Below are 9334 nucleotides of genomic sequence, written 5' to 3' on the forward strand. Positions count from 1 at the left end.
AGGGAAAATCCGAGAAGCACTTTGTTGCTCTCTTGGAACAACTTGGTGAGGCCAATGACATGATCGAGGCTCATGAAGACACCATCTCTAAGATGGAAGGGCATAGTCGTGACTATGCCGATGAGATTTTGGATCTTTCCAATGCTCTTGAGGAAGAGCGTGGTCTTCGTTTGGCTCTTGAGGAGTCACACAACGTTGATCATGCTAAGTTAAAGAAAGATTATGATCATGCCCTCATTGTTTCTCGTGTGCTAAATTCCGAGAAGGCCAAACTCGGGGTTGATCTTGCTAGACTCAAAGAGGAGTTTGATATACTTGACAAGGCCCACAAGACCTTGAAGGGTATTCACGCTAGTCTCAAGGAGTCTCATGATCAACTCCAAGTGAAGCTAACTAAGGAGAAAGCAACTTTTCCTCATATGGTTTTAATTGATAATGCAAATGCTACTAACCCGTGTTGTGAGCATATACATCTTGTTGAGGAAAATGCTAAGTTGAAGGAGCAACTTGAGAGAGGTCTTGCGACTTGCATACAAGGCAAGAAGAACCTCAACGATCTCTTGATCAACCAAAAGGGAGGTGTGGCCAAGGAAGGGGTTGGGTACGTGCCCGACTCCAAGAACAAGAAGAAGAATGACAAGACCAAACGACCTCCTCCCCTCATGCAAACCTTTGTGAGGGAGGGAGAGAGTGCCCCCGAGGAGAAGAAGAAGAACAATGTCAAGAAGGGCAATGTCATCCCTCCAAACAAAGCCGACGATTTTAATCCTTTTTATGTGTTATGCCGTGCTAGTGGTGGGCATGTTGATGCCAAATTTGTTGGTTCTCTTCATGAGTACATTGAATGGTCTATTTGGGTTCCTAAGACCCTTGTTACTAACATCAAAGGACCCATTACAAAATGGGTACCTAAAACCAAGCATTGATCTCTTGTAGGTGTTTGCTTCCGGTGGTGGATCATGGTTGCTCGATAGCGGAGCTACAAATCATATGACCGGAAGCAAGGACTTGGTGGTGGACGTGCACAAAGTTCCATCTATGCCCACCAATGTCGAGTGGGGTGACGCCTCATCCTCTAAGGTATTGGGACTTGGCAAGGTGGTCATCTCTCATGATCTCACGATCGAGAAGGTCATGCTTGTTGAGTCCCTTGCATACAATTTACTTTCCGTTCGTCAACTTGCAATCATGGGCTTTGCCACTTTCTTTGATATCGATACCGTGGCCCTCTTGTGGAGCAAGACTCTTAAAGTAGCTTTTGTTGGGCATGTCGAGAATGGTCTATATGTGATTAACTTTTCGGAGCGACCCACTAAGACCGCGACATGCCTAATGGCTAAAGTTGATGTGGGATGGCTTTGGCATCGCCATTTAGCCCATGTCAATATGAGATCTTTGCAAAGTCTTCTCAAGGGGGACCATGTCCGTGGACTAACGAATGTTAGCTTTGTTAAATATCGTGCTTGTAGTGCCTGTATCGAAGGAAAGCTACATGAGAAGGCTCACCCTCCCACGACTATCATTTATTCAAAGAGGCCCTTGGAGCTCCTTCACATGGATCTTTTTGGGCCCCCATCCTTCCATAGTCTTGGAGGTAGGAAGTATTGCTTGGTGATTGTGGATGACTACTCAAGGTACACATGGGTGTATTTCTTCAAGAGGAAGATCGAGACCCAACAAACCGTCATTGACTTTGCAAATGAAGCACAATGTCAACACAATTCAAAGATCTTGACAATAAGAAGTGACAACGGCACCGAGTTCAAGAACTACACCTTGGATGAATTTCTTAGTGATGAGGGAATCAAGCATCAATATTCCGCACCATACACCCCTCAACAAAACGGTGCTGAGGAGAGGAATAACCGGACGTTGATGGATGCGGCAAGGACCATGATGGCGGAGTTCAAGTCTCCATACAACTTTTGGGCCGAAGCCATCAACACCGCGTGTCATGCATCCAATCGGCTCTACCTCCGCAAGGGCTTGAACAAGACCCCATATGAGATACTCACCGGTAACAAGCCCAACCTCAAGTACTTTCGGGTATTCGGGTGTAAGTGTTTCATTCTCAAGAAAGGTGTTCGGTTGTCTAAATTTGAGGCTAGAGCTTATGAGGGCATATTTGTTGGTTATGCTACAAACTCTCATGCTTACCGTGTCCTCAATAAATCCACGGGACTTATTGAGGAGACGTGTAACGTGGAGTTTGATGAGAATAACGGCTCCCAAGTGGAGCAAAGTGGCACTTGTGATGTAGGTGATGAAATTCCTCCTCAAGCCATAAGAAGAATGGGTGTTGGTTTCATCCTACCCATTGAGGAACCCCTTGTGGCCGAAGGAGAAGGACAATGCTCCACTCAAGTGGAGCCATCACCAACCCAAGGCCCACACGCTTCCGAAGAACAAAGTGAAGGCCCTCAACCTCATGAACAAGACCAAGGGCAAGATCATACTCAAGACGGTGCTGACACACCAAGTGATGCCCAAGGTCAAGTTCTCTCCCCCGAGCAAGTTCAAGATCAAGAACAAGTTCATGACGGCACTCAAGATGATCAAGTAACCGCTCCTCAACTCACCACCGAGGAGGAATTAGAGCATCGTGCCACCAAGGTTGCTTCCAAGCTCTCCACCAAGGATCATCTCATGACGAATGTGCTTGGAAGCTTAAGAAAGGGGGTAAGCACTCGTAGACAATTAGCAAATTATTGTGAGCATCACGCGTTTGTCTCTTGTGTGGAGCCCCACAAGGTCTATGAGGCGCTAGAAGATCCGGATTGGCTCAATGCCATGCACGAAGAACTCAACAACTTCGAGCGCAACAAAGTGTGGAGATTGGTGCCAGGGCCAACGGGGAACCATAATGTCATTGGAACCAAGTGGATATTCAAGAACAAGCAAGATTCCCATGGGATTATCATTCGCAACAAGGCTCGTTTGGTAGCACAAGGCTACTCCCAAGTCGAGGGTATCGACTATGGTGAAACCTTTGCTCCCGTTGCTCGTCTTGAATCCATTCGCATGTTGATTGCATATGCTTCTCATCATAACTTTAAGTTACAACAAATGGATGTGAAGAGTGCTTTTCTTAATGGTCCCATTAATGAATTGGTTTACGTCAAGCAACCCCCCGGGTTCGAGGATCCCTACTTTCCCGATCATGTGTATCAACTCGATAAGGCACTCTATGGCCTTAAACAAGCCCCACATGCATGGTATGACCACCTTACCGAGTTGTTAAAAGACCGTGGTTTTGAAGTTGGGCTAATCGACCCCGCTCTTTTTACTAAGAAGGTCAAAGGGGAGTTGTTTGTGTGCCAATTATATGTTGATGATATTATCTTTGGTTCTCCTAACAAATCTTTCAATGAGGAATTTGCCGCTCTCATGACCTCAAAGTTCGAGATGTCCTCCATGGGAGAGTTGAAGTTCTTTCTAGGGTTCGAAGTGAAGCAAAGAAGAGAAGGAACTTTCATCAATCAATCCAAATACACTCAATACATGCTCAAGAGATTCAAGCTAAGTGACGTCAAGCCGTCTTCCACTCCAATGCCCACCAAGTGCCAACTTGACTTAGATCCCAATGGTAAAGTGGTGGATCAAAAGGTATATCGTTCCATGATTGGATCCTTGCTTTACCTTTGTGCATCTAGACCGGACATCATGTTGAGTGTGGGAATTTGTGCACGGTTTCAAGCCACACCTAAGGAAAGTCACTATGTGGCGGTCAAACGAATCTTTCGATATTTGGCTCATACCCCAAACTTTGGCTTATGGTACCCAAGAGGATCAAAATTCAAGCTTGTAGGGTACTCAGATTCCGATAGGGCGGGAGACAAAGTGGATAGGAAGTCCACTTCCGGAGGGTGCCAATTCCTTGGTTGCTCTTTGGTAAGTTGGTCTTCCAAAAAGCAAAGTTGTGTCTCTCTCTCGTCCACTGAAGCGGAGTATGTGGCGGCCGGTAGTTGTTGTGCACAACTCTTATGGATGAGGCAAACTTTAAAGGATTACGGTGTCACTTGTGACAAAGTGCCTCTTTGGTGTGACAATGAAAGTGCCATCAAGATCTCTCTCAACCCGGTGTAACACTTCAAGACGAAGCATATTGAGATCCGGTATCACTTCATCCGGGGTCACATTAGGCAAGGAGAGATCGAGCTCAACTACGTCAACACTCATGATAACCTTGCAGATATCTTCACGAAGCCCTTGGATGAAGCAAGATTTCGCGAGTTAAGGCATGAGCTAAATATCATTGATTCGAGCAATGTTGCTTGAACTCGCGCACACCCTATCACGCTCAACTTGTTGTCTAGTTTAGGTGTAGGCATGGACATAGGGGGAGTGTTGTTCTCTCAATGAACTCTCCCTCCCCCCATTATGCATAAATTGATCAAGTCTTTCACCTTAGCCATTGTTGATGGCACTTGTGCTTCAAAGACGAGTTTTGGTCATGGGCCCAAGGTTAAAATCTTCGCGGTGCCATACCTTTTGACTCAAACATAGGTGGCCTCGGCCACCGCCCTCTTTTGAAGAGGTGTGTCTTGGTAATTTGCTGTTGTGCTTTGTTGTTTCTCTCTTGCCGTTTTTGTCGTTTCGTCGAGCTAAAGCCGTGTCTGTTTAGTTGTCGTGGCGTGTTGGGCGGTACTACCGCTGGTGGTGCGCGGTACTACCGCTTATAAGCGGTACTACCGCCCCCCAGCGCGGTACTACCGCTGAGGGACGGGACCTGAGGGTGAAGTCAAGGCAGGGGGAGGTTTCTTCTCCCCCATACCCATTCACTTCGCCCCTCTTGTCTCTTCCTCTCTCCAGCCTCTTCTTGCCATGGGAGGGCTCCGGCGGATCTCCGTCTCCAGGGCGTCCCTCTCCATTTCCTTTGGTGGAGTCGATCCCCACCTCGTTCTCTTGCCATGGATGCCGGTATTGCCCCCGTTCCTTCTTTCGTTTTGTCTCCTTTTAGTTCTTGTTTCTTAGGGGCAATGGTGGTTGCATCTCTAGATTTTTGGTGAAATCTAGGCATGAGTTGGTTGGAGAAGGCAACTAGACTTTCTAGATTAGAGTTTGGTAGGATTATTTTTGAATTTGGTAGGCCGGTAGTGCCGGATCTGACCACGGTAGTAGGAAACCACTGTTTCACCGTCTCGTGCTATGAAACTGCTGTTTATCTGCCTCAAGCCGTACTACCGCTCCCTTTGGAGCGGTACTACCGCTTGACCTAGAGCGGTACTACCGCTCCCTTTGGGGCGGTACTATCGCGGGCAGGTCACGGTACTACCGTTGCATGTCAATTTCCATCATTCTCCTGCCTTACCTTGATCTTTTTGTTGTGTTTGTTGGCTTATGCTCGTTCTTTCTGGTTGTTTCGCGTTGTTCTTGTGTTTGGCTCCAGGTGATGACCGTTCTGAGCAGCAAGGTCGCCGTATCAACCCCGGGCGTGCCACATCAAAACGCTACCGCACCTCAGAGCCTGCCGGTGGTTCCTCAAGCACCCAACCGCCTCCAGCAAGTGCTTCTGCAAGTGTTCCTCCACCTCCTCGACAACCGAAGCGAGCCGCCAACAAGCCAAAAGGGAAGACTGTGACTGAGATGACCAACAAGGATTTTTGGGAGAAGCGTCGCCGCAACCCCTATGCGGTGGACCAAGAACCCACTTTGGTCAATCGCCCGTTCGGGAACCGTTTTCAGTTTGCCATCTACTTTGATGTGATCAAGGCCAAGAAGAATCTTTTTGTTGATGTTCGCTCCATTGACACTGATGCTATGGAGAAGGATCCGGAGTACTTTGGCGAAGCTCTTCAGATGTGCACTCAGCTAAACATTCTCAGGATCATGCAATTCAATAAGGATTTCGATGCGGATTTGGTGGCTCAATTCTATGCCACCGTCCACCTTGGGATGGATGTCGACAGGACTCTGACATGGATGACCAATGGCAAGCTGCTTTCTGTCAAGTGGAAGGTGTAACACCCTCGATGCGACTATAGCTCCCACGGGTCGAGGCACGACTTAGAGACATAATCGCATTGAAGGCATATGTTGCAAGTTAGGCACTCTTCACAACATCCCATGTAATATGAATAATAAAGGGAAGAACATAGTTGGCTTACACTCGCCACGTCAAGCAAGAACATAAATAACATTACATCATCCAAAACACTCATGGCCCGACTACGGTGCCAAAATAGAAGAGAACCCAACATGCGACAACGGTCCCAATCACCCCCAACTGGGCACCACTACTGATCATCGAGAAAGGAAACGTAGTAACGCTAAGAGTCCTCGTTGAACTCCCACTTGAGCTCGTACTCGTCACCTGGAGCGGAATCACCTGGACCTGCATCTGGAGTTATAGTAATCTGTGAGTCACAGGGACTCAGCAATCTCGCACCCTCGCGATCAAGACTATTTAAGCTTATAGGAAGGGGTAAGGCAAATATAAGTGGAGCTGCAGCAAGCGACTAGCAAGTATGGTGGCTAACTTATACGCAAAAGAGGGCGAGAAGAGGAGGCAAAGCACAAGCGAGAAGCTAGAGAACAACCTGCGCAAACATTACTCCAACACCGTGTCCACTTCCCGGACTCCGCCGAGAAGAGGCCATCACGGTAACACACACAGTTGATTCATTTTAATTAATTAAGGTTCAAGTTATCTACAACCGGACATTAACAAATTCCCATCTGCCCATAACCGCGGGCACGGCTTTCAAAAGTTCAATCCCTGCAGGGGAGTCCCAACTTAGCCCATGACAAGCTCTCATGGTCAACGAAGGAATAGACCTCCTCCCAAGACGTTCCGATCAGACTCGGTATCTCGGTAATTCAAGACACTTCGACAGGTTAAAACAAGACCAGCAACACCGCCCGAATGTGCCGACAAATCCCGATAGGAGCTGCACATATCTCTTTCTCAGGGCACACTCAGATGAGCGCTCCATACAACTAAAACCAAACCTCGAGTTTCCCCGAGGGGGCGCTGCACAGGACTCTAGTTTGGACCAACACTCAGAGGAGCACTGGCCCGGGGGGGTTAAATAAGATGACCCACGGGCTCCGGAAACCCGAGGGAAAAGCGGCTAGGTGGCAAATGGTAAGACCAAGGTTGGGCATTGCTGGAAAAGCTTTAATCAAGGCGAACTATCAAGGGGTTCCCATTATAACCCAACCGCGTAAGGAACGCAAAATCCGGGAACATAACACCGATATGACGGAAACTAGAGCGGCAAGAGTGGAACAAAACACTAGGCAAGAGGCCGAGCGTTCCACCCTTTACCAAGTATATAGATGCATTAAGATAACATAGCAATTTAATGATATCCCAATAAGTAAATAAATGTCCCAACAAGGAACGGCTCCAATCTTCACCTGCAACTAGCAACGCTATAAGAGGGGCTGAGCAAAGCGGTAACATAGCCAATCAACGGTTTGCTAGGACAAGGTGGGTTAGAGGTTTGACATGCAATTGGGAGGCTGACAAGTAAATGGTAGGCATCGTAGCATTGGCATAGCAAAGAGCGAGCAAACTAGCATAGCAAAGATAGTAGTGATTTCAAGGGTATGATCATCTTGCCTGCACAGTTGTCATAGTTGACTGGATCCTCACAAGCAAACTCAACGGGCTCCTCGGTAGCGAACTCGTCTCCCGGCTCTACCCAAACAAGACAAACAAGCAACAAGGATACAATCAACCACGTGCAAGCTCAAACAATAAGATGCAATGATGATATGCTATGCGGGATGCGATGCGGGATGCAATATGCAAGATATGACAGGAAATGCATGAACCTGGCCTCAACTTGGAATTCCAAGGGTGCCACTGGAAAGATGAGATGAAATCGCTTGAAAACGATATAAAGAACGCCGGAATCGGAGTTACGGTTTGGAAATGGCAAGCTAAGAATGACACCGGTCTGCAATTTACAGCAAGTAGGCATCTAAATGCAATGAAATGAACATGCTACAGCACCCAAACATGGCAACAAAATACATGGCAGGGATGCACACAAGATTCTTAACAAAAGACTAGCACTGGGCCACAGCCAATTCATCCATTAAGAGGCTCAAACAAGCATGGCAAAAACGCAAATGCAAAACAGATTCCAGACTTAGTGAAATTATCACTTGTCTGGAATTTCAGATCACGAAGCCCTCTTCGGAGCAGCAAAACAACATGATACATGACCTGATTAAGATAAATAAGAACATGGCATGGAGCTACTCAACAATCTTAACAAAAGTTCCAAAGTGACCTGGGGCCAAAAGGGATCACAAAATATACTAATAAGCACACGAACATAGCTAAAACACAATCAGTTTTCAGACTTAGTGAAAACTGAGACATGCTGAAATATAACTCACGAAGGCACGTAAATGAGCTCGATGCACTCACCACGATGCAAGTCATGGCAAGGCAGGCATACATCCATTTAGAAGGCACAAAATGCAAGCTAGGCATGGCAAGAACAATGGCATATCATGCACGGATCAACTACAATAACATCGGCAAAATCGCAAACGAGTTGACGATCTGCCCAGATTCACAACGAAGCAAAAGTAGAGCTCGATTGACTCAAGCTAGGGTGCTCCATAATTGCAAACAAAGACATGGATGGATAGAGAATAACGAGATTAACAAAACTCCTTTACTGATCATCCTCAAAAGAGGCACAGATCACTAGGAAACAACACGAACATATGGCATCATGAACTAAATAATCCCAGACTTAGTGAAAACTACTAAGTCCCTGAAAACAGATTTACCGGGTGCCTCACTTTGCAAGCTTGCACAAGTCACCACACACATCCTAAAAATGCATGGGTTGCACCTCTGGAAAGAAGACAAAATCCTTAACAAAACATATGAAGGACTCACAGGCATAGCATGCACACAATAATCATGGCAAAAATGACAAAAGTCTAAGATGAACTAGCAGATCTGACAATTAACTCACGAAGGCTCCTTCTAACAGCATTTCGGGCATTAAGATGAGCTCAAATGAAAATGATGCAATGGAATGAAATGATTTACTCTCTGAGGTGAACATTTTGATATGCTATATGCATGAATCGGAGCTACGGATGCAAAGTTATGAAGCCGCGAACAGAGGCACTTGGATCTGTAGATTTCAGGACTTAGACGAAATTTATACCCTGCAAAAGTCAACGGGACGAGGATATCCCGGGACGGAGGGATCCGGGCGGCGGGGCTGCATTTGGATCGCTGAACCAGTGGATCTGATCCACCCGACTAGATCGGACCCGGCCGGAGCTCCAGCGAGGCGAGGCATCCGGCGAGCGGCGGACGGCGGCCGGGGCGGCAGCGGCCGGCGGCCGAGGC

This window comes from Triticum aestivum, chromosome 4A (assembly GCF_018294505.1).
Source record: "Triticum aestivum cultivar Chinese Spring chromosome 4A, IWGSC CS RefSeq v2.1, whole genome shotgun sequence".
Taxonomy (NCBI): Eukaryota; Viridiplantae; Streptophyta; class Magnoliopsida; order Poales; family Poaceae; genus Triticum; species Triticum aestivum.